At 36.8% G+C, this 27,567-nt stretch overlaps 1 protein-coding gene across 4 annotated transcripts in view; it reads left to right on the plus strand.

Annotated features, from left to right (window-relative positions):
- The first annotated feature begins 870 nt into the window (after positions 1-870).
- The window catches only part of LOC6030941 (hillarin), a 68,090-nt gene continuing 41,393 nt past the window's right edge, over positions 871-27,567 (plus strand). The window contains exon 1 of one of the 4 annotated variants that reach the window (XM_038260090.1): positions 871-1,066. The gene's annotated coding sequence lies outside the window, so the exon portion shown is untranslated. The remainder of the gene's footprint in view (positions 1,067-27,567) is intronic. The other 3 variants (XM_038260091.1, XM_038260093.1, XM_038260094.1) reach the window with 3 other exon arrangements.

Genomic DNA, 27,567 nt, shown 5'->3' on the forward strand with positions numbered 1-27,567 from the left:
AAAAAAATATTTTCGTATTGAATGCATTAATAATTTAACACGATATGGTTGAATTAAGTCGATTTTAGATAGATTTTATAACAGAGTTATCGTCTATTATCAGCAATAAGATTATCGCCAATAGAATTATCGAAATAACGATAGAATTTTCGTTATCGTTATCGAGCCTCGATCATTATAACGTTTACAACCTTGCTAAATACCTTTCTTTAAATACCTTATACAATAAAATCAACAAAACTGACGGGCAACTGTCATTTTCTGTTTTCTATTTTTTTTAATTTCCAATTAAAAAAATAAAAAAATTGCACAAGTTTAAATAAACTTCAAGTGATACATGAATTTCTTAGTCTAATAACGTTATTTCATTTTTTAAATAACCAATTTTATACATTTGGCCCGCAAGCTCATTTGAGCTTCAAATTTGGCCCGGCATCCAAAAACTTTGTGCACCCCTGTCATAAAGCCATCGCTCTTTATTTTGCCTGTATGCAATATTGCATGCAACATTTTAAAAGCCCACCGCTGTGTTCCAAAAGCTTTTTCACATCCCATAAACTTAACTACACAGGCACAATATTAATTAAATAATGCACCAATGCATGTTGATTGACAATAAAATTTACAAGCTGTTTTATACCAGTTTTCGAAACTAATTCAACGTTCAATCAATTTCCAACTTATTGCAATATGTTAAGATCTATCGTAATAATCTCTAAATTCGACAATAATAATGCCTTTTACCCTAACTTAGGGCTTTAAATATGCGAAACTTACCGCGCTGGAATCGATTATAGCCCTATGGAATCGCGACTGGAATCGCTGGAGTCGCGAGTGAGAGAACGGTGAAACAAATAATTAAAGCTTACCATCATTTAGTCTCGACTCTGCATTCGTTCGAGATCGTCGCGTTTGTTGTGTTACTGCCGCGCTGCCGTTGCTGCAATTTCCTTTTTGTCTTCATGTTAGTGACGCGCGGCCTCGACCCAAGAGGAAAAGAAGAACAAATACTTAAAGCTCCATTAATTGCAACATCTTCATACTTTCGTTCAGTTTCATGTAGTGAGTGAGTGGTAATCGGGAGAAATTGTGGTGTGAAATTTTCCGATGTTTTAGGAAAAAGCAATAGGAGAACAATCTTGGAAGTCTTGGTCAAGGAAAAGTGTTTCTCAAGTGACATAGCTGCTAATTTACACCATAACTTATATGCTTGAGAGGTGCGCATGGCACAATGACTTACTTCATCATCGCATTCCAAAGATGGATCGCGCAAATATGCCAAAAGAGTCAAGAAAAAGGAATTGAGATTATCGTGATCATCAATTTGATACTTTCAACTGTTACCTGTGATTACTCAATAGTAGATAGTGCTATCAGAACAGCTGCAATCGCTCAATCTGGTCGACAATTAGTGTCGAGTGTGGTCAATTTGCGGTGATCTTTTCTGGTGGGCCTATCTTGACCAATCACCGTATTGGGCGTTCATTTCACTTCATCCCCCACTGCACACCGTACTATAAAAAAAACACTTGAATTAAGTCTCTTGGGGAAGAGAGGTGGTTTGCTTGTGTGGGTACGACTAAAAGTCATCATCATCATCGGATTGAAGCTCTTTTTAACTAAACTTTGGTATTAGTGATTTACCTGGAAAAGCTTAGTTGTGTATGTTGCGTTCACGTATTTGTTCAAGTATCTGCCCGGGTAGAAAGGTATTTTGATTTCCAAGTAACAAAAACTCGCTAACGATGAATGAGTACAGAAGACTGTCGAGGGAAACGACGAACGTGTGAGCTTTATGCGTGAATTTCGCGCAAGTGCTAATTGCGTTTTATTTGAAAAAGTTAGCATAATAAATCCTAAAATTCAGTCAAATGTCGTGTGTGCCATTCAGTATCATTCAGTATATTTTTGTTTGCATTTTCGATACTTTCCGAAAAACACTATTTAAAAGAATTCATAACTTGGTCAAAAACAAAACGTCCGCCATACTCTAAAGCTCAAAAGTTGGCACTTTTTGACTACTAAAACAAATCATTAAAAGAAAAAAACGAATGGGTTAAAGTTTGTCACAGTCGAGTTTTTGTAATAAAAATTATTCAAAAAATGTTTTTTTATGTCACTATTTTTTCTGAATAGTACCAACATAACCTACAACTTTGCCCAAGGCACCAAATCGATCAGAAAATCCCTTTTCGAGATACAGATTTTTGAATGTTTCCATAGCACTTTTCTATGGGCAACACCCAAATTTGTGTAAGAAAAAATATGCAATGTATGAAAGAATATGCAAAATTACTTATTTGAACATCAGAAATAGATGAACTAATTTTCATCACTTCCTAACTTCTCTTTTAGAGTTTTGTGTTTTTAAGTTTGTTAAAGTTGATTTCTAACAAAAAGCACATGATTTTGAAACAAATTTCAAGTTTTAAATTTCTTAAATATAAATTTTAACGAAGTCAAAAATGTAATCTTTATGTGAAGGATTAAGATGTTAACTACCCGAAAATATTCTTGAAATTGAAATTAAACGATCGGGTTGCCGGGACCGTGGTGTAGGGGCAAGCGTGGTTGCCTTTCACCCAGTCGGCCTGGGTTTGATCCCAGAAGGTCCCGGTGGCAAATTTTGAGACGAGATTTGTCTGATCACGCCTTTCGTCGAGCAGGGAAGTAAATAGGGACGTGGCGTTACATCGTGCTGCCACCTGGTTTTTTGAGGTGCAAGAGTGGAAAAGTGCTGAGTCATCGTCTAAAAATAGACGGGGTACTATCTCACCCAGCAAAATTAAGTCGATAAAGTAGTCGGTTTCGATGAGAAAAAGTGGAAAACATGGTCTAAAAATAGCGACGCCATCCCCCTATTAATACTTCAATTTAGTGCTTGTGGTTACTTGGGTAACAATCCAAAGGTCGTCAGTTTGAATCCCGGGATGGATGGAAGCTAAGGTGTAAAAAGAGGTTTGCAATTGCCTCAACAATCAAGCCTTCGGACACCTAGCTTCTAATAGGAATCTCGCAATCGTGAAATAAAATCATGAAATAAAACACGGCTGAAAAACTTCAACTGTTCAACATTTTATTTAAAGTGTTTGAAAAATAGCTTTAAGAATCATCGTACGTCTAATTCCGATGTGTCTATTTTTCTAGCAAATCGGAAATAACAAATATTGTTTCTCTTAATTTTGCGACGTATGTTCGTGTAACGCACTACTTTTCGATACAGTCCTTTCTAGATTTTCGGTTAAAAAGCATTGTTAGGGGACCGTAAAAAAGATTGGCGCGTAGGCCAGATCTTTGCGCATCTTTTGATATATATAGCATTGAAATTTGAAGCACCCTGGAGCTCGGTACAGACCTTCAAAAATTATCATTTTTTTTAAATGACCCGAAAAAAAAAAGAAAAAAATGCCAAACTTGGAAGGTCTGTACTGAGCTCCAGGGTGCTTCAAATTTCAATTTTATATACACAGCAAAAAATCCGATGGTAAAATCGCATGCAAAAGCATGCACATCACCTTTGTGAGCGCATGTAATATTGTATGAGAAAACGTATACACAAAAAGCATGTACAAAAGAAAAATAAATAAATTTAGCACACCCCAAAAATAACATCAATCTGATGAAAGTCATATCCAGATTACCAAGTCTGCGCCCCGACCGTTTTGGCTATCTCACCGTCTTATAAATGCTGTTTTCAACGCCAATGTAGCAATAGGTGTCCCGTACGTCGTATACTGAATTAATTGTATACGATGTATGGGGAACGTAAAGCTACATCGATGTTGATCCAAAAAAATCACAGCGGCGAGATAGCCGAGATGGTTGGGGCGCGGACTAGGTAATCTGGATATGACTCTCACCAGATTGATGTTATTTTTGGGGTTGTCAAAATTAATTTATTTTTCTTTTGTACATGCTTTTTGTGTACACGCAAAAAAGTCCGTTCGCGTAAAGTGAACAACGTACCATGAAAATGGAAACAAACCTAATTTTATGATAAGATTTTGCACCGTGAACAAATGCATGTTTGCAACCGATTTCCATGAACGTTTGTTCACGAAAAACCGTAACGCCAGGTCTGGTTACGTTTTTCCTGTTCGCGTATTTATAAACTTCGTACATTTGTTCACGCTCATGCGAACAAAAAGCATGAAATTTTCCTTCGGAGAAATTTTGCGGGCGTTGCCACAGCTTTGAAACAGAGGCGAAGAACGTTCAGAAATCATTTAACGGAAAAGTGACAGTTGCAGGGTATCATTCAATTATTACGTGATGAACTGTTTGATTTTGGCCCGGGTACGGATTTATTTATCTGCAATCAGTTATTCACATACCAAAATTAGAGAATTTAACCGATTTTGGATTTTTGACAAAGAACTTTGTCCTAAGGTTTCTATACGTGGTGTCAATCCAAAATTTTCGCGAAGCGAAAACGTTACGTGACGAATTCCCCTCTCGGCAAATTTCCCTCTTTTGGTGCACGCCGGTTGGATGAACGAACGTTTCCCAATCAGTCAATCGAGAGACGTGAGATTGATGTATCTAAAATCACCCCACTCCACCTCATAATTTTCGGATCGTCGACGAGCCAACAAAACTCGGCTCGGTCGGTCCCGAAAATTCATTCTATTGCTGGACGTCGACGAGAACACATCAGAAGCAGATGGCCTGGTGGCCCGGTAGCAGACGGCCTGGAGGTCTGGGAGCAGATGGCTTGGAGGCAAGGACCAGCTAAGACATGACAGTCGCGGGAGTCGATCATTGAAACTGGCCACCACCTGGACTGGAGTGGCCGGAGGCCCCAGGGATGTTCCGATGGGGGGACATTTTCCGGACCGTAAGAGTTGGGGCAATATGGGTATCAAACTTTATGGTTTTTGATACCGGACATGAAATTTGACCTTTTGGCAGTAGTGGCCACAATCTGGAGTGGCCGGAGGCCCCGCGGATGTTCCGATGGGGGGACATTTGCTGGACCGTAAGAGTTGGGGCAATATGGGTATCAAACTTTATGGTTTTTGATACTGGACATGAAATTTGACATTTTGGCAGTAGTGGCCACAATCCGGAGTGGCCGGAACCCCGCGGATGTTCCGATGGGGGGACATTTGCCGGACCGTAAGAGTTGGGGCAATATGGGTATCAAACTTTATGGTTTTTGCTACCGGACAGGAAATTTGACCTTTTGGCAGTAGTGGCCACAATCTGGAGTGGCCGGAGGCCCCGCGGATGTTCCGATGGGGGGACATTTGCTGGACCGTAAGAGTTGGGGCAATATGGGTATCAAACTTTATGGTTTTTGATACTGGACATGAAATTTGACATTTCTGCAGTAGTGGCCACAATCCGGAGTGGCCGGAGGCCCCGCGGATGTTCCGATGGGGGGACATTTGCTGGACCGTAAGAGTTGGGGCAATATGGGTATCAAACTTTATGGTTTTTGATACTGGACATGAAATTTGACATTTTGGCAGTAGTGGCCACAATCCGGAGTGGCTGGAGGCCCCGCAGATGTTCCGATGGGGGGACATTTGCTGGACCGTAAGAGTTGGGGCAATATGGGTATCAAACTTTATGGTTTTTGATACTGGACATGAAATTTGACATTTTGGCAGTAGTGGCCACAATCCGGAGTGGCCGGAGGCCCCGCGGATGTTCCGATGGGGGGACATTTGCTGGACCGTAAGAGTTGGGGCAATATGGGTATCAAACTTTATGGTTTTTGATACTGGACATGAAATTTGACATTTTGGCAGTAGTGGCCACAATCCGGAGTGGCTGGAGGCCCCGCAGATGTTCCGATGGGGGGACATTTGCTGGACCGTAAGAGTTGGGGCAATATGGGTATCAAACTTTATGGTTTTTGATACTGGACATGAAATTTGACATTTTGGCAGTAGTGGCCACAATCCGGAGTGGCTGGAGGCCCCGCAGATGTTCCGATGGGGGGACATTTGCTGGACCGTAAGAGTTGGGGCAATATGGGTATCAAACTTTATGGTTTTTGATACTGGACATGAAATTTGACATTTCTGCAGTAGTGGCCACAATCCGGAGTGGCTGGAGGCCCCGCAGATGTTCCGATGGGGGGACATTTGCCGGACCGTAAGAGTTGGGGCAATATGGGTATCAAACTTTATGGTTTTTGCTACGGGACATGAAATTTGACATTTCAGCAGTAGTGCACGGAACAAAATCCGGTTTGCGGAATCGCAAACTTTGCTTCCGATTTGCTCTAGAAATCGCAAATCTCGGTTTCCACCCGTCAGCAGGAAACATTGCTTCCAATATCGCAAACCAGTTTCCCCGATTTCGCAAACGTAACGCAGTAACGCCTAGCCCGGCAAAAGCACGCAGCACGCAGCCACTTCAATATTTACCTTTTTGAATTGACCGTTGCTGTTCGAAATTTGGATGGAAATAAGAAGAAGAAGAAGAAGAGTTCCCCGATTTTTATTTCTTTATTTTATTTCAAAAACAAACCAAACAATTTGCGCAAGTGGTTTACTACGGAGTTCTAGATCTATCGAGTTGTGTGTTGCTTTTGAAAGCTTTGTCAAAAACACGGACCAAGCGGTGGCGGTTCGAACGAGCCTATTCTCCTGATCTGGCAGACAAACCGGCTTCGATGTCCGTGATGCAGCTGGGAATTGCTGGGCCCCGTTGCCGCCGTTAGTACATTGCTTCCCGTGACGTGTGTTCGGTGCTAGCAGTAGAAGAAGGAGGCGTGGCCGCCGTACATTCTTTGATGCTCCTCTTGCTCTTCGAGATGAAGATGACGTCGGCGGTTTGCGTTTCGTGCAGCAGGGTGTGTGAATTTCGGTCGACAGCATCCGCCTTGTCCAGATCCTTCATGTACTCGGTGACGTCGGCGGCATGGCCACCCGGATAGAGGAGCTGCTGAGAACGGTGCAGCGTGCTCGGGCCGGCGATCATGTTGATTTCTGGGGCCGGATAAAGACTCGGTTCCATGGCATCGCGAAGCGCTTCGTTTCCCTAAACGGATTCACGTACCGCTGGAAGTTCTCCTTGTTTTAGAGGTTATTTTTTTCCTCTTTGTGCCTTCGGGAAAGGTCCTGGTGCAGACGGAGCTCGATTAACTCTGGAGCATCTGGCGCCACATGATGCCCAAGCAGAGCGCCACCATCGCGATTCCAAATGCGACCTCCACCTCGAGGATCGACTTGAGCGGAGCGGCCTCCCAGAGAAGACCATCCACCTTGAACGGGTTCCCTCCTTTTGTACGCCCTGCTGGCAGGACAGAATCTACGCCAGCAGTCAGACTTGTTAAGACGTTTGCTGAACTCACGCTGCAATCGCTAAGGAGGCTGCGAAAAGAACACATAAAAACAATTATCGTTTCTTGACTCTTGAAAATTATCAGAAATATAAATTTAAAAATCTCGATACTGTTTTTCTGAGTTTGAAAATAAAAATTCTAAAATTCTAAAATTCTAAAATTCTAAAATTCTAAAATTCTAAAATTCTAAAATTCTAAAATTCTAAAATTCTAAAATTCTAAAATTCTAAAATTCTAAAATTCTAAAATTCTAAAATTCTAAAATTCTAAAATTCTAAAATTCTAAAATTCTAAAATTCTAAAATTCTAAAATTCTAAAATTCTAAAATTCTAAAATTCTAAAATTCTAAAATTCTAAAATTCTAAAATTCTAAAATTCTAAAATTCTAAAATTCTAAAATTCTAAAATTCTAAAATTCTAAAATTCTAAAATTCTAAAATTCTAAAATTCTAAAATTCTAAAATTCTAAAATTTAAAATTTAAAATTCTAAAATTCTAAAATTCTAAAATTCTAAAATTCTAAAATTCTAAAATTCTAAAATTCTAAAATTCTAAAATTCTAAAATTTAAAATTTAAAATTTAAAATTCTAAAATTCTAAAATTCTAAAATTTAAAATTCTAAAATTCTAGAATTCTAAAATTCTAAAATTCTAAAATTCTAAAATTCTAAAATTCTAAAATTCTAAAATTCTAAAATTCTAAAATTTCTAAAATTTCTAAAATTTCTAAAATTTCTAAAATTTCTAAAATTTCTAAAATTTCTAAAATTTCTAAAATTTCTAAAATTTCTAAAATTTCTAAAATTTCTAAAATTTCTAAAATTTCTAAAATTTCTGAAATTTCTAAAATTTCTAAAATTTCTAAAATTTCTAAAATTTTTAAAATTTCAAAAATTTTCTAAAATTTTTAAAATTTTCTAAAATTTCTAAAATTTCTAAAAATTCTAAAATTTCTAAAATTTCTAAAATTTCTAAAATTTCTAAAATTTCTAAAATTTCTAAAATTTCTAAAATTTCTAAAATTTCTAAAATTTCTAAAATTTCTAAAATTTCTAAAATTTCTAAAATTTCTAAAATTTCTAAAATTTCTAAAATTTCTAAAATTTCTAAAATTTCTAAAATTTCTAAAATTTCTAAAATTTCTAAAATTTCTAAAATTTCTAAAATTTCTAAAATTTCTAAAATTTCTAAAATTTCAAAAATTTCTAAAATTTCTAAAATTTCTAAAATTTCTAAAATTTCTAAAATTTCTAAAATTTCTAAAATTTCTAAAATTTCTAAAATTTCTAAAATTTCTAAAATTTCTAAAATTTCTAAAATTTCTAAAATTTCTAAAATTTCTAAAATTTCTAAAATTTCTAAGATTTCTAAAATTTCTAAGATTTCTAAAATTTCTAAAATTTCTAAAATTTCTAAAATTTCTAAAATTTCTAAAATTTCTAAAATTTCTAAAATTTCTAAAATTTCTAAAATTTCTAAAATTTCTAAAATTTCTAAAATTTCTAAAATTTCTAAAATTTCTAAAATTTCTAAAATTTCTAAAATTTCTAAAATTTCTAAAATTTCTAAAATTTCTAAAATTTCTAAAATTTCTAAAATTTCTAAAATTTCTAAAATTTCTAAAATTTCTAAAATTTCTAAAATTTCTAAAATTTCTAAAATTTCTAAAATTTCTAAAATTTCTAAAATTTCTCAAATTTCTAAAATTTCTAAAATTTCTAAAATGTTTAAAATTTCTAAAATTTCTAAAATTTCTAAAATTTTTAAAAATTTCTAAAATTTGTAAAATTTCTAAAATTTCTTAAATTTCTTAAATTTCTTAATTTTCTTAAATTTCTTAAATTTCTTAAATTTCTTAAATTTCTTAAATTTCTTAAATTTCTTAAATTTCTTAAATTTCTTAAATTTCTTAAATTTCTTAAATTTCTTAAATTTCTTAAATTTCTTAAATTTCTTAAATTTCTTAAATTTCTTAAATTTCTTAAATTTCTTAAATTTCTTAAATTTCTTAAATTTCTTAAATTTCTTAAATTTCTTAAATTTCTTAAATTTCTTAAATTTCTTAAATTTCTTAAATTTCTTAAATTTCTTAAATTTCTTAAATTTCTAAAATTTCTAAAATTTCTAAAATTTCTAAAATTTCTAAAATTTCTAAAATTTCTAAAATTTCTAAAATTTCTAAAATTTCTAAAATTTCTAAAATTTCTAAAATTTCTAAAATTTTTAAAATTTCTAGAATTTTCTAAAATTTCTAAAATTTTCTAAAATTTCTAAAATTTTCTAAAATTTCTAAAATTTTCTAAAAATTCTAAAATTTCTAAAATTTCTAAAATTTCTAAAATTTCTAAAATTTCTAAAATTTCTAAAATTTCTAAAATTTCTAAAATTTCTTAAATTTCTAAAATTTCTTAAATTTCTAAAATTTCTAAAATTTTTAAAATTTCTAAAATTTTTAAAATTTCTAAAATTTCTAAAATTTCTAAAAATTTTAAAAATTTCTAAAATTTGTAAAATTTCTAAAATTTCTTAAATTTCTTAAATTTCTTAAATTTCTTAAATTTCTTAAATTTCTTAAATTTCTTAAATTTCTTAAATTTCTTAAATTTCTTAAATTTCTTAAATTTCTTAAATTTCTAAAATTTCTTAAATTTCTTAAATTTCTTAAATTTCTTAAATTTCTTAAATTTCTTAAATTTCTTAAATTTCTTAAATTTCTTAAATTTCTTAAATTTCTTAAATTTCTTAAATTTCTTAAATTTCTTAAATTTCTTAAATTTCTTAAATTTCTTAAATTTCTTAAATTTCTTAAATTTCTTAAATTTCTTAAATTTCTTAAATTTCTTAAATTTCTTAAATTTCTTAAATTTCTTAAATTTCTTAAATTTCTTAAATTTCTTAAATTTCTTAAATTTCTTTAATTTCTTAAATTTCTTAAATTTCTTAAATTTCTTAAATTTCTTAAATTTCTTAAATTTCTTAAATTTCTTAAATTTCTTAAATTTCTTAAATTTCTTAAATTTCTTAAATTTCTTAAATTTCTTAAATTTCTTAAATTTCTTAAATTTCTTAAATTTCTTAAATTTCTTAAATTTCTTAAATTTCTTAAATTTCTTAAATTTCTTAAATTTCTTAAATTTCTTAAATTTCTTAAATTTCTTAAATTTCTTAAATTTCTTAAATTTCTTAAATTTCTTAAATTTCTTAAATTTCTTAAATTTCTTAAATTTCTTAAATTTCTTAAATTTCTTAAATTTCTTAAATTTCTTAAATTTCTTAAATTTCTTAAATTTCTTAAATTTCTTAAATTTCTTAAATTTCTTAAATTTCTTAAATTTCTTAAATTTCTTAAATTTCTTAAATTTCTTAAATTTCTTAAATTTCTTAAATTTCTTAAATTTCTTAAATTTCTTAAATTTCTTAAATTTCTTAAATTTCTTAAATTTCTTAAATTTCTCAAATTTCTTAAATTTCTTAAATTTCTTTAATTTCTTTAATTTCTTTAACTTCTTTAATTTCTTAAATTTCTTTAATTTCTTAAATTTTTTCAATTTCTAAAATTTCTTAAATTTCTGAAAATTTATTAAATTTCTTAATTTTTTTAAATTTCTTACTTTTTTTAATTTCTTAAATTTCTCATTTTTTTAAATTTCTTAAATTGATTAAAGTGCTTAAATTTCTTTAAATTCTTGTTTTCCTAATTATTTTTTGAGTTTCGCAGATTTCTTAATTTTTTAAGGTTTTCTAAATTTCAGATTTTTTTTTATATTTTTTTTATTTAATTTTTATATTCATATTATATTTTAATGCCTTTTTTTTCTATGTATATTTTTTTAAATTTCAAGATTTTTTTAATCTTTTTCTTTAAATTTCTATAAAAAAACTAAATTTCTGATAAATTTAAATCATTTTTTTTTGATAATTTCTATAATTTGATGCCTAAGCTTGTTGGAATTTCTATCCAGTTAGCATAAGAGAGCACAGGGGCATCGAGTTGTATAAATGTGTATAATCAATTCGCTTTGTTGTTGTATTTTAACATTTTTTTTACTGCAGCCCAGTTATCGAGGGCACAGCTTAAAAACAGTCCACTTCAACAACTTCCAGTTTCATAACAAGTACTGTATCTTTGAACTAAAAAAAAACAACTGATTCTGTAATTATTTTCATAAGGTCATTGTTCTTTTTTTGTGTTTGTGTTAAAATTTAAAGTTAAGTGATAATTATTAGTTTTAAGTGCAAAATAAATCCAAAATAAAAATAAATAAATCAAATTAAAAAATTCTGGAAGATAAAATTAAAAATAAGTTTTTTTAAAAAATTGAATCTTTGTAATGCTGAAACTTTGGAATGTAACAAATTATTTTGGGTCGTGTTATTTTCTTACTTGACGTGATAGGTATCTCTCCACCGGTTTCGTGAAACACACGCATGGATTTAGCGGTCACTTATTGGAACTTGGACATACCGAAGCACGCAATCTCGCCATCACTGGACAATCCGTTCCATGTTGGAGCCAATGGTTCATCTTTTTTGGGTTCCTGCCCTTGACGTGCTCGACGCGTTTCTGTCCCGCAGTTCACAATCTCCGACGTGAGTCATCTGTTTGACTTGCGAGTCGTTTGTTGATCTTCGAGGCATCTGTATCCAAGGTTCAGCAGGTTTTTGTGTTTGCCTAAAGTCCGTTCCTACTCCCGTATTCTGAATGTTTTTCGCTCTGGTCGTCCCGGTGCTGGTCGTCGTGTGTTCCGGCACCAGCCGATGCTTGTTTTGGCCTCCTTCTGGTGGAAATCATCTGCGAAAACAAGGAGATTTAGATATTTTTCAAGCAGTTAAAAGGTGAAATGTCGTGTACCGCGGCAGTAGTAATTCACAGGACGTTGTTCTTTCCAAAATCCATCCGGCTTGTGGAGCTGTTTGAGAAGGTTGTAGTTCGGCATTTGGCCGAGCGCTCAGGGGGCGCAAACGCACAAAACAAGTCGAATTTTATTCGAGGTTGCGCGGCCAAAATCACACAGATGGAGGAGGAACAGGAAGCTAGGCCAGGCTGAAGAGAATGGAGCACTTTCCGCGAAAAAACTTCCGCCTTGGAGGATTCCTTACAGCTTCCGGCAGCTCCTACACGTCATCGTCATTCCAGCTTCTTGAGCTGGCTCAGTCTCTGGAAAGATGATGCTCGGCAGCATGACCGTAATCTGCTTCGTCGGTCTGGATTATTTTGACTTTTCGATGCCGGAAATCGTGTTATCGCCGATCGGCGACAGCTGCAGCTTTCTTATCATCCACGACCGATTTCGTGTAGACAATCTTCTTCTTGCGACGGGCCGGATTGGGCATCAGATCGCCGACGGGGCTTGGCTCGGCCGGATACAAATCACACTCCCGATTTTCAGACAAAAAGAAAATGACTGCGGTGCAGCAAAAACAAACACCGACGAAATGGTTATGTTCGCTATTTCTGTTTGTTTATTTTTGCGCGAGCGGCTGATTTTGACAGCGTAACGCATTGGCTGCGTCGGACGGCACAGAAATTGGCTCCGTAAACATGGTGTTTGCGATTTTGCAAACATTTTGTTTCAAGAGCGAAATCATTTCTTCCAAAATCGCAAACATTTTTCATGATTTCGAAAACATCCAATGTTTTTGAATTCATCGCGAAAATTTTTCGGATCCGCCGGCCGGATTTTGTTCCGTGTGGCCACAATCCGGAGTGGCCGGAGGCCCCGCGGATGTTCCGATGGGGGGACATTTGCCGGACCGTAAGAGTTGGGGCAATATGGGTATCAAACTTTATGGTTTTTGATACTGGACATGAAATTTGACATTTTGGCAGTAGTGGCCACAATCCGGAGTGGCCGGAGGCCCGCGAATGTTCCGATGGGGGACATTTGCCGGACCGTAAGAGTTGGGGCAATATGGGTATCAAACTTTATGGTTTTTATATTGGATATGAAATTTGACATTTCGGCAGTAGTGGCCACAATCCGGAGTGGCCGGAGGCCCGCGGATGTTCCGATGGGGACATTTGCCGGACCGTAAGAGTTGGGGCAATATGGGTATCAAACTTTATGGTTTTTGATACTGGACATGAAATTTGACATTTCTGCAGTAGTGGCCACAATCCGGAGTGGCCGGAGGCCCCGCGGATGTTCCGATGGGGGGACATTTGCTGGACCGTAAGAGTTGGGGCAATATGGGTATCAAACTTTATGGTTTTTTATATTGGACATGAAATTTGACATTTCGGCAGTAGTGGCCACAATCCGGAGTGGCCGGAGGCTCCGCGGATGTTCCGATGGGAGGACATTTGCCGAACCATAAGAGTAGGGCCAATATGGGTATCAAACTTTATGGTTTTTGATACTGGATATGAAATTTGACATTTCGGCAATAGTGGCCACAATCCGGAGTGGCCGGAGGCCCCGCGGATGTTCCGATGGGGGGACATTTGCTGGACCGTAAGAGTTGGGGCAATATGGGTATCAAACTTTATGGTTTTGATACCGGACATGAAATTTGACATTTCGGCAGTAGTGGCCACAATCCGGAGTGGCCGGAGGCCCGGGGATGTTCCGATGGGGGACATTTGCCGAACCATAAGAGTAGGGGCAATATGGGTATCAAACTTTATGGTTTTTGATACTGAATATGAAATTCGACATTTCGGCAGTAGTGGCCATAAACCGGAGTAGCCGGAGGCCCCGGGGATGTTCCGATGGGGGGACATTTGCCGAACCATCAGAGTTGGGGCAATATGGGTATCAAAATTTATGGTTTTGATACTGGATATGAAATTTGACATTTCGGCAGTAGTGGCCACAATCCGGAGTGGCCGGAGGCCGGGGATGTTCCGATGGGGGACATTTTCCGGACCGTAAGAATAGGGGCAATATGGGTATCAAACTTTATGGTTTTTGATACCGGATATGAAATTGACATTTCGGCAGTAGTGGCCACAATCCGGGTGGCCGGAGGCCCGGGATGTTCCGATGGGGGACATTTGCCGAACCATAAGAGTAGGGGCAATATGGGTATCAAACTTTATGGTTTTTGATACTGAATATGAAATTTGACATTTCGGCAGTAGTGGCCATAAACCGGAGTGGCTGGAGGCCGGGGGATGTTCCGAGGGGGGGGAGGAACATTTGCCGAACCATAAGAGTAGGGGCAATATGGGTATCAACTTTATGGTTTTTGATACTGGACATGAAATTTGACATTTTGGCAGTAGTGGCCACAATCTGGAGTGGCCGGAGGCCCCGCGGATGTTCCGATGGGGGGACATTTGCTGGACCGTAAGAGTTGGGGCAATATGGGTATCAAACTTTATGGTAATTATGAATCTAGTGAATCTTGGGAAATTTGGACCAGACAATGTAATCGAAAATTTCAACAACCATCTTGCAAAGTTCTTTGTCATACTGGTCATGTGTAACATAACCACCTGCACCTTTTTGGCCGCAGATACAAGATACCAAGAACCTGCTTTATTGGAGCAATGCCGACGGAACCTGGTCCAACCTGGCCACCCCGGAACGGGCCACCGGTAACCGGTGCCACTTGGGGACACTTCGGAATTTGGATGGACAAGTGACATATCAAACTTCATGAAATTAAAAACTATGACCATTCTAAGTGATACCAACGTTCTCTGGTTCAACCTGGCCACACCGGAACGGGTCACCGGTAACCGGTGGCCACTTGGGGACACTTCGGAATTAGCAAGGAACCATGGCATGTGACACATCAAAATTCAAGAAATTAAAAACTACACCCAAAACTGGCTATTTATCTAAAAATCTAAAAAATACAAAAATACAAAAATACAAAAAAAAACAAAAATACAAAAAAAAAACAAAAATACAAAAATACAAAAAGTACAAAAAAAAATGTGAAATATTTCAAATGTTTCAAAAATTTCTAAAATTTCAAATATTTCAAATATTTCGAATATTTCAAAAATTTCAAATGTTTCAAATATTTCAAATATTTCAAATATTTCAAATATTTCATATATTTCAAATATTTCAAATATTTCAAATATTTCAAATATTTCAAATATTTCAAATATTTCAAATATTTCAAATATTTCAAGTAGTTCAGATTTGATGTTGAGATTATATTTTAAATTTTTGGCCCACAACACCTCCCCCACCCCTTTCCTTGACCCTGGCCAGAGACGTGGGACAAAAACTTTGAAACTTTTTTGCATCAGCCTTCCTTGAATACTTTAATTACTTGAAATGCTTGAATTACTTTAATTATTGAAACAAAAACTTGAATTACCTTTATTACTTGTAAAACATGACATGTAATTGAATTAATCGAAATGCTTCAAATGTTTGAAATGCTCCTCCAACCCCAACTTCCCTACTCCTTCCCTGCGTTGCTTTTCAAATACTTATTCCTTGGAACGTGAAAAAAAATCGTGGTAATATTACATCTGGGAAGGGGTACATCTTTTATGTCATAAAAAAGCTTTAATTTTACCTCTAGAAATGTATAAAATTACCTCATATATGATGAAAATTTACCACATATAAGTTATAAATTTACCCAAGAAAATGACGAAAATTACCGATGAATGTGGAAAATTATACCTAAAAATATGAAATTTTAGTCATTTTCTGCTGAGTTGGAAGAATAGATATCGAACTGTCATTGCCTGTGGAAAACATAAACAAGCCATATTTCAAACAGTCTTTTATTTTGATTTTTGCTCTCACCAACGCCGTCCTATATTATATTATATTATATTATATTATATATTGTTTTTTTCAGCAAGGACTTGCGTATCTGGCCCAAGAGCGGTGGTGGCGGGAGATTTATGTCCCGTTCGGACAGGTTCCATTGGCCACCATGACTGCAGTTGGGTCGATTCTTGTTTTTCTCCTTTGCAGTGGGACAAACGAGGACACAGTTGTGATCCGGGACCACACCGGTGGTCATCGGAGTGCTCAACGAAATGAACGGCAGAATGCTTGATGGGGTCTGCTGGGGCATGTCCAACGAAATCAGCTTGTTGACCTAGATGACCCAACTTACCATCGGACATCCGGGAACCACTTTTGTATCGTTCTCGGCGACGAGCACCGTGGGTTCCGGAACGGCGGACATGCTAGCGATCAAAATGGTCATACAAGCGCTGGTGTGGAAGAGGCCGGTGGCGTGGTACAAGATGGGTGGCGCCTAGCCGAAAGAATATTATTAGGAACAATTTTTTTACGTTGAGTGCAAAAACATTAATTTTAAAAAGTTGTAACAGAAACAATTTTCGGAAATGTTTGAATTTATTTTTAATAGATTTTTATGGCACTTCGGCTAATTTTTTTTTTGCAACATAAAAAATATGTTTTGAGCAATCTTAACTCCGTTTTTTTAAATGACCATTTATTACAAATCAATGTTTTGAAAAAATATAATTCAGCCGCAAATCGGATTAGGCCAAAACATTATTGATAGACCAATCCTATTGGTAATTTCATTTTTCACAACATTACTAAAATCAAATTTGTATTTCCTTTTTTATGTTTTTGTCTTTCATAAAGAAAGGTCGGGTGGGGGAGAACTCAGGCAAGAAAAGCCGTGTCTTAAATTCTAAATTTCTAAAATTCTAAAATTCTGAAATTTTTAAATTCTAAAATTATAATTTCATGCGACCAAAAAAGCAAGCAAGAATTATTTTTTTATTGGTGTTCGTTTATTTTGCAGTAATATTATAGTTTTTTGGCGTTGGTATCAACTGTTGGAATCACTGATCGATTTAACATATTATAATTATTTGAAGTAAGTTAAACGGCATATATTTCCATCGTGCACCTAATGTTGGAATATCAGCACTTTAGCGTTCGCGTCTAAAATGCGTTTTCATCCCATATCGAGCTATAATTATCTTAATAAGTAGTTAGCAAGCAAGTTCCTACCAAATAATTTTTAAAATAATTTGTTTAAATCGTGAGAATTTGAAAATTGGGTGGAATTGTTTTGTCCCGATTCACCCAGATAACAGTTAAGTGACTAAACAAACTAAAACTAAATATAGAAAGTAACTCAATCAAACAAAATGATGCAAGCAGCAGTCAAGTTCCATGTGATATCATCACACTTGATATATTCACCTGAAAAATTACAAAAAATTAACAAAGTGTCATGTTCATAAGACAAAAATGCTTATCTAAGTCCTCGTTGTCCTCGGTTTTGGTGGACAGAATGATCGTCGAGTTTTCACCGGTTGTTATGACAATCGACGGAATCTGCCACGAATGTTGGACGCACGAGCGTCCCAAACTCCCGGACGGGACGACTGGCAACATCCTCCAAGTGGTCCAGAGGAAGCACCAAAATACGCACACACACGTACCCACTTCTAACGCAGACGACGGTGACGGAATCTGCCACGAATGTTGCAAACACCCGGACGCGACGACCGGCAGCTTCCTCTCACTGGACCGGAAGAATCAACAAAACACAAAAACACACTCTTCAGGTGACGACGGAATCTGCCGCGAATATTGGTCGCCCGAGCCGCCTAACTTACGCACGCGACGATCGGCAACTTCCTCCGGCCGGACCAGATGAAGCACCAAACACGCGCACACACTTTAAACGACGACGACGGTGACGGAACCGGCTACGGATGCGGCTCAGGCATCCGGATGCGGCGACTGGAAACTTTTTTCCAATCGGACCGAAATCTGCAACTTCCTCCAACTGGAAGTTGGAGAAAGCACCAAAACACACGAACACACACGCACACGACGATGGCCGCGGAATCTGCCACGATTATTGTTTGCCCGAGCGGCCCAAACTCCCAGACGCGACGACCAGCAACTTCCTCCAACATCCACAACAACAACTTTTGACAGTTGTAAAATTTGCTGTCTTCCGAGCACTATTGTGTGCAATATTGCATCTTAGAAGACGAAAAATTGCACCTTCCGTCGAAATAATAAACATTTAGAGAGTAAAATGTGTCAGGCTAAATTTTCAGTAGCAATTCGTCTAAAACAGATGTAAAATTACACATTCCTTTTTTAAACATTCCATTTTTACATTATTTTTTGCTGTGTGAGAGTCTACCCTCCCCCATCAAGCCACGGCCTTCATGCATGAGCCCTAGTGGCCATTTCCCCCTTACGAAACATACCTGGACTGCCCGACTCCAGAAGTCGAACGCTCGAAAATCCACTCAACAAACACAAACATGTATTATTAAAGAAAACTTTTTGAAAAATTTCTCTAAAAATCAATGCACAAGCAAATTCCGCCTATCAGCTGGCCAGCACGTCAAAACATGTCTGTTTTGTCTCCAAGCGTTAACGCAACTTTGCTGCTTTAAACATGGATCACAACTTCGTGAACTAGTTCATAACTTCATGAAGGTGAAGCCGTTGATCATTTTGGGAGATAATTGATCATCACTCTAAAATATTCTGTACAAAATTCAATTTAACGAATTTCTCCCCCAAAATGAATCAGCATGTGCCGGTTGTTGTTTTCTTGAAGCCACTCAAGGAATTTTTGATCTAAATCAAATGTGTCTCAAAATTTATGTAATTTTGTGGAACAATCAATGACGTCCTAGTCAGCAATCATTGATTAATGACGATTTCCATAACTTCGCAAGGAATGGGATAATCGTTTCCAAAAGGAATCAGCATGTGTAGGGAAGTATTCTAAAAAACTTGTAGAAAGAATTTTGTCAAAATATTGAAAGCGACGCAAAATTTATATCATTGAACGAAAAATCATGGCAATGATGGAAGTCTTCACGTGAAGTGCCCATCATGATTTCATGATTTTTGTACCATGATTTCATGAATTTGTTCATGTTTCCATGAACATGAAAATGCCTCAAAAAGTGACATTTTTGATAAAAATCTTTTTTTACTTCTTTTTTTTACTTTTTTTACTTTACTTTTTTACTTTTTTTACTTTTTTACTAATCTTTTTGAATCCCGTTTAAAATTCAAATACAAACCGCCAGCTCCTGTTACGTCCAATCAAGCTCATATTTTTGATTTCGGCTCAATACGCCCACCGGAACAAACCCTTCAAAGCCCGCCAAAAAGGCATTTTTGATACATCCTAATATAGATAAAATTATCACCAGGAAAACGATCATGATTTTAAAGAAAAATGATTAGATTGTAATATGTGTATGGAGACTCGTATGCTCGTACTTGTATCCTTTTTTCACCTAAATTCCCAAGCTCGAGAAAAAGGGGGAATTTGTATGGGAATTCCCCCATTTTTCTTGAGCTTGGTAGTTTAGATGTTAATGGAAAATGTTTGAAAGCTTTTGGATTGTTGTTTTCCGGGTTTTATAATATTTCTTAACAAAAACCTGATTTGTATTATTCAAACTATTCTTATATTATAGGGGCATGGGGGTCCAAACAGGCATACTAAAGTTTGTTTTTAAAAGGTTATTCCTCGACTATGAACCAGTTTGTCGAAAATTGCTTAGGATTTCGTAATTTGCCAAAAACATGGAAATATTGTAAAATAAACTTATTAAAAACTCAATATGAACACTAAGAAAACCATGACATTTTTCAATCGCAAACTTCCTGATGTTACTCAATCGACATATCATTTATTCATAATAAAGTTCGATTAGTTTGTCAAACTGTAGGCGTGTGTCCGTTGCTCTCGCGCTCTATCTTTCGCGATATAGAAAGTGTTCTACGGAGTGAACAGATCGCAAACTGCTCTGGGTTGCGAAGGTGTTGACCGCGTGGACGCCATCCCCCATCCGGACATTATCTGCCGACACTTGGTCCATAAACTTCACTTCACCTAGAATTTCCAGCGTCGGGGTCGATGGCGTCGATGGTCGTCACCACACACCACGCGCCTTTGAAGCTTTGATCAATTCGTAAGCGGGGGTGTGACGAAAATAAGATTTTGCGTTTTTTTTTCTTCATTCACAAAATGCTTGCCTATTGCATGAAAAAAATCAAGACGCCAAAGCGAAATACCTCTAAAAACTTAAGCCGCAGAAGCTGCGTGTGGACACTTTGGAAGCGCCAATCGCGGTCAACAACTTTTGACAGTTGTAAAATTTGCTGTCTTCCGAACACTATTGTGTGCAATATTGCATCTTAGAAGACGAAAAATTGCACCTTCCGTCGAAATAATAAACATTTAGAGAGTAAAATGTGTCAGGCTAAATTTTCAGTAGCAATTCGTCTAAAACAGGTATAAAATTACACATTCCTTTTTTAAACATTCCATTTTAAAGCTTCCATTTTTACATTATTTTTTGCTGTGTAGACTCTCCCCTCCCCCATCAAGCCACGGCCTTCATGCATGAGCCCTTGTGGCCATTTCCCCCTTACGAAACATACCTGGACTGCCCGACTCCAGAAGTCGAACGCTCGAAAATCCACTCAACAAACACAAACATATATTATTAAAGAAAACTTTTTGAAAAATTTCTCTAAAAATCAATGCACAAGCAAATTCCGCCTATCAGCTGGCCAGCACGTCAAAACATGTCTGTTTTGTCTCCAAGCGTTAACGCAACTTTGCTGCTTTAAACATGGATCACAACTTCGTGAACTAGTTCATAACTTCATGAAGGTGAAGCCGTTGATCATTTTGGGAGATAATTGATCATCACTCTAAAATATTCTGTACAAAATTCAATTTAACGAATTTCTCCCCCAAAATGAATCAGCATGTGCCGGTTGTTGTTTTCTTGAAGCCACTCAAGGAATTTTTGATCTAAATCAAATGTGTCTCAAAATTTATGTAATTTTGTGGAACAATCAATGACGTCCTAGTCAGCAATCATTGATTAATGACGATTTCCATAACTTCGCAAGGAATGGGATAATCGTTTCCAAAAGGAATCAGCATGTGTAGGGAAGTATTCTAAAAAACTTGTAGAAAGAATTTTGTCAAAATATTGAAAGCGACGCAAAATTTATATCATTGAACGAAAAATCATGGCAATGATGGAAGTCTTCACGTGAAGTGCCCATCATGATTTCATGACGCGCCAATCGCGGTCATTTAAGCTGGAATGGCTAAAATTTTGACGCCTCTTGCTTTGTATGTTACGAACGTTGCTGGCTGACGTCATTACGAGAAACAAGTATTTGGTGTCAGTTTTAACAACAAGTATTTTTTTCTTTTCCAGCATGTTTGTTCAACGACCTGTTGGTAAGAGTAGGGAAACGATAAACCAACTAACATGGTTGTAAAAGCGAAGATTATCGGGCAAAGTTTGGTATCATATTATTTACATTTAGCAAACCCAATGAGCTTTCATCTAAATAACCAACAGAATTATTGCGATATCGACGAGCAGAATTGAGTAACTCGTCAATGGCTTGCCTTGGAAGAAAAAGTTCCATCGGCAAACATCTGATAAATGGCATATGAGATCATCCATGTGCATGAAATTGAAAACATTTCCTTGGTCAGGCAGCAACAACTTTCCACAATTTATTGCCGTGGCACGCGGAAAACCAATCAAACCAATTTCCTCCGAAAGTTGCAACACATGTACAACATTCCAGATTATACCCTATTAAAGTTTATTGCCCCCACAGTCTGATATCGTTACAAATATTGAAAGTGAATTTGTGGCTGAAAATGATTTTGATTTTTTTTTCATTATTCCGAAAAAACGATTATCGGAAACAAATGGAGAACACCTTCGATCGAACACGGACACTCGTACATATACAAACACACACATAAGTTGTTGCGACTGCTGCTGCAATGCGGTTATAGCAGTAAACTACACCGCCGTCCGTCCGAATAACCACAACAGGTGAAAGTGAATTCCAGTTTTGGTGCTTTTTTGCAAAAGATAAGTAAATTGATTTGCCTTTATGTTGTTACACGATCGCGCCATGGTTTAAAAAAGAGCAATCACCAAGTGGCACCTGTTTACCCTTGACCCTTGATGTTCAGGGGGGGTTCTGAAGGTAGATTTATTCCAACACACAATTTTGGAACACTCACAAAGAAGGCATTTCGTAAATAATAAGCGTACTGTAAATCTCCTATTGACCTCACTATTAATAAGGGTTTTGACCGTTTCCTGCATATTTCACATGTAAAAATTTGTAAATTTCTAAAAAGACTGTATTTCAAGACTTTCGTATCCCATCCACTCCAGAATTCGAACTAGAGACCTTTGGATTGTGAGTCCAGCAGGTTTATACCTTTTCTAAGGAGATGACTCCAACGCCTAGACTGACCTAACCCCTGGGTTAGGCCGGGACCGATATTAACCTTCCAATCAGATGGAATTCGCGATCAGAGAAATCTCGTCACGAAAAATGCCCCCGGGGTGTACTTGGACCGAACCCAGGCCAACTGAGGTGAGAGGTAGCCACGCTTACCGCTGCACCACCGGTCCCGAAAAATCTATACTGCCCAAAAAAACCCACCTCTTGCAATTTGAAGCATCAATTTCGTCCACTACAGCCCGATTACGAGTCCCTAGTCTGAAATTTGAAATTTTCAAATTTCCCAAGCAAAACATTCTGACCCAGACGGTACAGAAATTCTCAGCACGGAAAGTGAAAATTTCAAATTTCAGACTAGGGACTCGTAATCGGGCTGTAGTGGACGAAATTGGATGCTTCAAATTGCAAGAGGTGGGTTTTTTTGTCCTCTATCTGATCACCACAAAATTTCCCTCCGAGGGGTTGAACCGGTTCCGGGACAATCCGGATTGTTTAACGGTATTGTTCCGAAACAGTATTTTTGGTCGAAAAATGTCAATAAAAAAGATGAAATCAATGTATATTTTGAACAAATATTGTTGAAACTTGTTCAATAGAGACTCTTACAACACAAAATAGCAATTTTATAAAAATAGTTGTTTATAAACTAATGTTTTGACAAGTTTTACTTTAAAAAACTAAATTTAATCCAATTTTTAATATAAATTAACTAAACAAACTTATCAGAAGTTCAAAGTTGTCACAAACTGGCTAAAGGTACTAGTATTTGACACTGAAACAACATTTCATAAATGAATTCACTTAAATCGATCAGATTTTGTACTTTTACTAGGGGTACGGACAATTATTTGACCTCTTTTTTTGACTTTTTTCAGTAAACAATTTTTGTATTTTTCAAGAAAAAGTTTTTTGCAAATCCAATGACAGTGTCTTAAAGAGGACATTCTGCCGCGTCGATTGATGTATAAAACATGGCACTTTAGTCGAATTTTATGTACTTTTATATCACAAACATTTCCCGTACGGGGGGGTACGGACAAATATTTGACTCACTGTACGTAAAAGAGGTTTTGGGTGACTCACCACGCATACCTTCGGACGCCCAGAAATGAGCAGAAACTTGCAAGAGAGACCACAAAAGACCCGGGGGTCGTTAAAAAGGATTGCTTTGCTTTTTATGATCAAATAGGGTTTATCATACTGATGGGTAACATTTTCCTGGATGTAATACATTCAAAATATCATAGACAATCGGTAAATAACGAAATTATTTGCTTGTATTATTTTTCTCATTGAAAAATTTCCGGCGACAAAATTGTGCGAAAAGTTCACCGCCCGGAGATCGCGAGTTGGCGCGAGCGAATGAACACCGCGAAAAAAGATTCAGGGGTGCATTGGGGTTATATGATGATTATTTCGTCATTTGGTTTAATTAGAAAATAGTTATTTTTTCGTAAATATCGCTACTTTGAAGCGATGTAATTCATTTTTACAGAAAATTAGGTATTGTTACATCAAATTTGACCATTTAAACGCACCAGAATGGCAAAATTTTAATACAACAATGTTTGCCAATTTGACCGTTTTACCCTCAATTTCCCTAGTAGAACAAAAGAAAAGTTCATCCGCGGTCTGTCAGCAGCGCGCAGTTTTGTTTGCTGGATCAACATTTGGAAATGTCGAACGTTGAAGGAACGTAGCTCAAAAAATGGAAATCAGCCGATTTCAAATGTTCTGGCGGTAAATGAAAGGTAAGGGTGGCTAATTTTTGATACCAATCTGTAAAACTAGCTCTGGCGAGGGTTTTGTGCACTGCGGCAATCGAATGTATCGGCGGGTTGCTTCCAGTTGCATTTGATTTGAGGAGAAGGATTTTAATCCACCAGGGGCTTTTTCGGGGGCAACAGTTTCGGTATTTCGGAGCTTCCGGTAAATTTCATATTTGCAGTGTTAAGCATAAAAAACAAACTTAGACCAATCTTTCAAACCCGTTTTTTTAATGTAACTGAGTATAATAAATCCCTAAAGTGCCCTCTTTTTGGGGGGCGCAAACCGAGGAAGAGCGCAATTCTGGGGAGCGTTATATCGGGGTTTGAGCGCAAATCGGGGGAGCGCTATTGCGGGGTTTTGGCGTAAAACGGGATTTTCTTTTTGAATGTACTTTATTTACAAATAAACGAAACATTTATATAAGGGGTCATACACAAAACACAGATTTATGGGCCATCCTCAAATCTGGGTATCCAAGAACTCCCGGAAGTCATGGCCTAGATCTAACGGGGGTCTATATGGGTGAATTAACCATCAGTATAGCTTCAGGTAGCTTCAGTGAGCCACGATGGATACTCTTCACCATGTTGGATTGTTATGGGTTCTCCAGGAACTCCCGAGAGTTATGACCTGATGATCTACCTGATCAACGGGGGTTTACATGGGTGTATTACAATCGATCTAACTTAAGGTAACTTTAGTGGATAACGATATTTACTCTGCCGCTTGTTGGAATGTTTTGGGTTATCCAGAAATTCAGGAAGTCAAAGCATGGGTGTCTGCTTAAACCAGGCCATTACTTAAGGGTGTTCATTGAATCGTGGTTCATTAAAGTTATCTGAAACTGTACCGATGGTTAATTCACCCATATAAACCACCGTTGATTATATAGATATCCAGGCAATTACTTCCGGGAGTTCCTGGGTGACCCATAACAATCCATTATAGCCTGGAGCATCCATCGTGGTTAACTTAAGCTACTTGAAGCTATACCGATGATTAATATACCCATATAACCCCCGTTGATCAGGGAGATCATCAGGTTATAACTCCCGGGAGTTCCTGGAGGACCCATAACAATCCAACATGGCGAAGAATATCCTTCGCGGCTCACTTAAGCTACCTGAAGCTATATCGATGGTTAATTCACCCATATAAAACGTCGTTGAACTGGTAGATATCCAGGTCATGATTTCAAGGATTTCTTAGAAGATGTATAACAATCCAACGTACCCCAGAGTATCCATCGTGATTCAGTGAAGCTACCTGAAGCTACACCGATGGTTAATTCACCCATATAGACAACCGTTGCGCAGGTAGATATCCAGGCCATGACTTCCGAGAGTTCCTGGGAAACCCATAACCAAGGGTCCTGATTGCTCAAAATCAACCAATCCATTCGCGAGCACAAATAGCAGGTGACGCGTTACTGCCCTGATGAATTCCTACCGTTTGTCACTTACACACCATTCGCTCCCGAACACTCTCTATTCTACTCTCCTTCTCTCTATGATCGGCTCAGTCTCCGAACGGCTCCGGCAGGCCGATCGTCTCCGATCACTCTTAACTGAAAACATTTTTTCTCTGATGCAATGCGTTATACTCATTGATTTGGGTTGCTTAAAATCAACGTTATCAATTAAATTTTGCATTTATTTTGATTTCATAACATTATAGACACCATTCAAAGAAACTTCCACCAAGAAAAAATCAAATTGATGGCAAACTGAGGGCGTGAAGAAAAAAAGACTGCCGCTCTGGCATTTTGTGAGAATGGCTCTTCGCTGAGCATGGTAGTGTGTGAGTGTCGTCGAGCGACGGAGTAGGCAAATATTTTCACGATGTATTTGTTCGCTGAGTGAACAGTTCGGGCCACTTGCTGGCTGCTTGCGAGTATCATTCGCTCATGAATGCTAGCGGGTTGGAATAGGCGATGAATGGATAGGAAATGAGTGAGTGGTTTCTGTTCATTGAACCGAAAATCAGGACCCTTGCCCATAACAATCCAATATGGTGCAAAGTGTTCATCATGGTCCACTGAAGCTTCTTGAAGCGATACCGATGGTTGATATACCCATATAGACCCCCGTTGATCAGGTAGATCATCAGGTCATCACTTCCGGGAATTCTTGGATGATCGGTAACAATCCAACGTACCTCAGAGTATCCATCGTGGTTCAGTGAAGCTACCTGAAGCTACACCGATGGTTAATTCACCCATATAGACCTCCGTTGATCATGATCTAAGAGGGTACCGGAAAACAAACCTTGTAATGGCGGACAATAGGGTCCTAAAGTCCTATGTCAATTGTTATGTACAACGGTAAAAACAGATTAAAACCCATTCATGATCACTTTTTTCATTTAAATGCAAAAAAATAGAACAGTGCAACATTTTTCTGATGGATAAACTACGGTCCGCTTAGAACAAGCTGTCAAGTAGGACATTTTTGTCAAGAAGGGCTGCGATGTTATTTTCGTTTATTTGTAAATAAAGTACATTAAAAAAGAAAATCCCGTTTTACGCCAAAACCCCGCAATAGCGCTCCCCCGATTTGCGCTCAAACCCCGAAATAACGCTCCCCAGAATTGCGCTCTTGTAACTGTTCAGTTACAAGATCCCTAGTATTTTTAATATGTTTATTTATTTATTTATTATTTAATGTTCTTTGTGGTAAATGTTCAATGTTTTGGGTTACGAGCTATAGGGAAACACCAATATTGTATAGCGTAGTCCCCCGTCAACAAACACAACAAAATATTGTCTCTTAAGAAAGGGCTCAGTGGGTGCAAGGGGGGTATCCAGTGGGTGCAACTTAAGAGCAAGCTTCTGCGAAGTTGGCGGTATTGGGGGATGACGGTTGAGGAGACCGATGACGGATCCTTCGAGGCAGGTTTGACCGCCGTGAATCGGCCATTTCAATCCCGGTGTTCGTGCGAAGTAGTTGAGTGCAAGTGAAAGTTTTTAAAGTGAGCCAGCAGAAGACGGAAGAAGGATTCCCGCATCACCCTGCTGTTCGTTCAGGTAAATCTAGAGCGTCCAATTTCCCGTCCCGGGAAAAAATTTCCCGGGAATTCCCGGGATTTCCCGGAAAAAAATATTTCCCGTTTCCCGGGAAATTCGTAAATTTCCCGGGAATTCCCGAAATACAAGCAGAAGAATACATTTTCCTACCTGTTTGGCATCAATGTTTTGAAATTATACAAAAAATAATAATTGGAGAACCTGATTTGATTTTATTTATTTCCATCTACTGTTAATATTTTACTAAGCAGCTTGTCTGTAA

This window comes from Culex quinquefasciatus, chromosome 3 (assembly GCF_015732765.1).
Source record: "Culex quinquefasciatus strain JHB chromosome 3, VPISU_Cqui_1.0_pri_paternal, whole genome shotgun sequence".
Classification (NCBI taxonomy): Eukaryota; Metazoa; Arthropoda; class Insecta; order Diptera; family Culicidae; genus Culex; species Culex quinquefasciatus.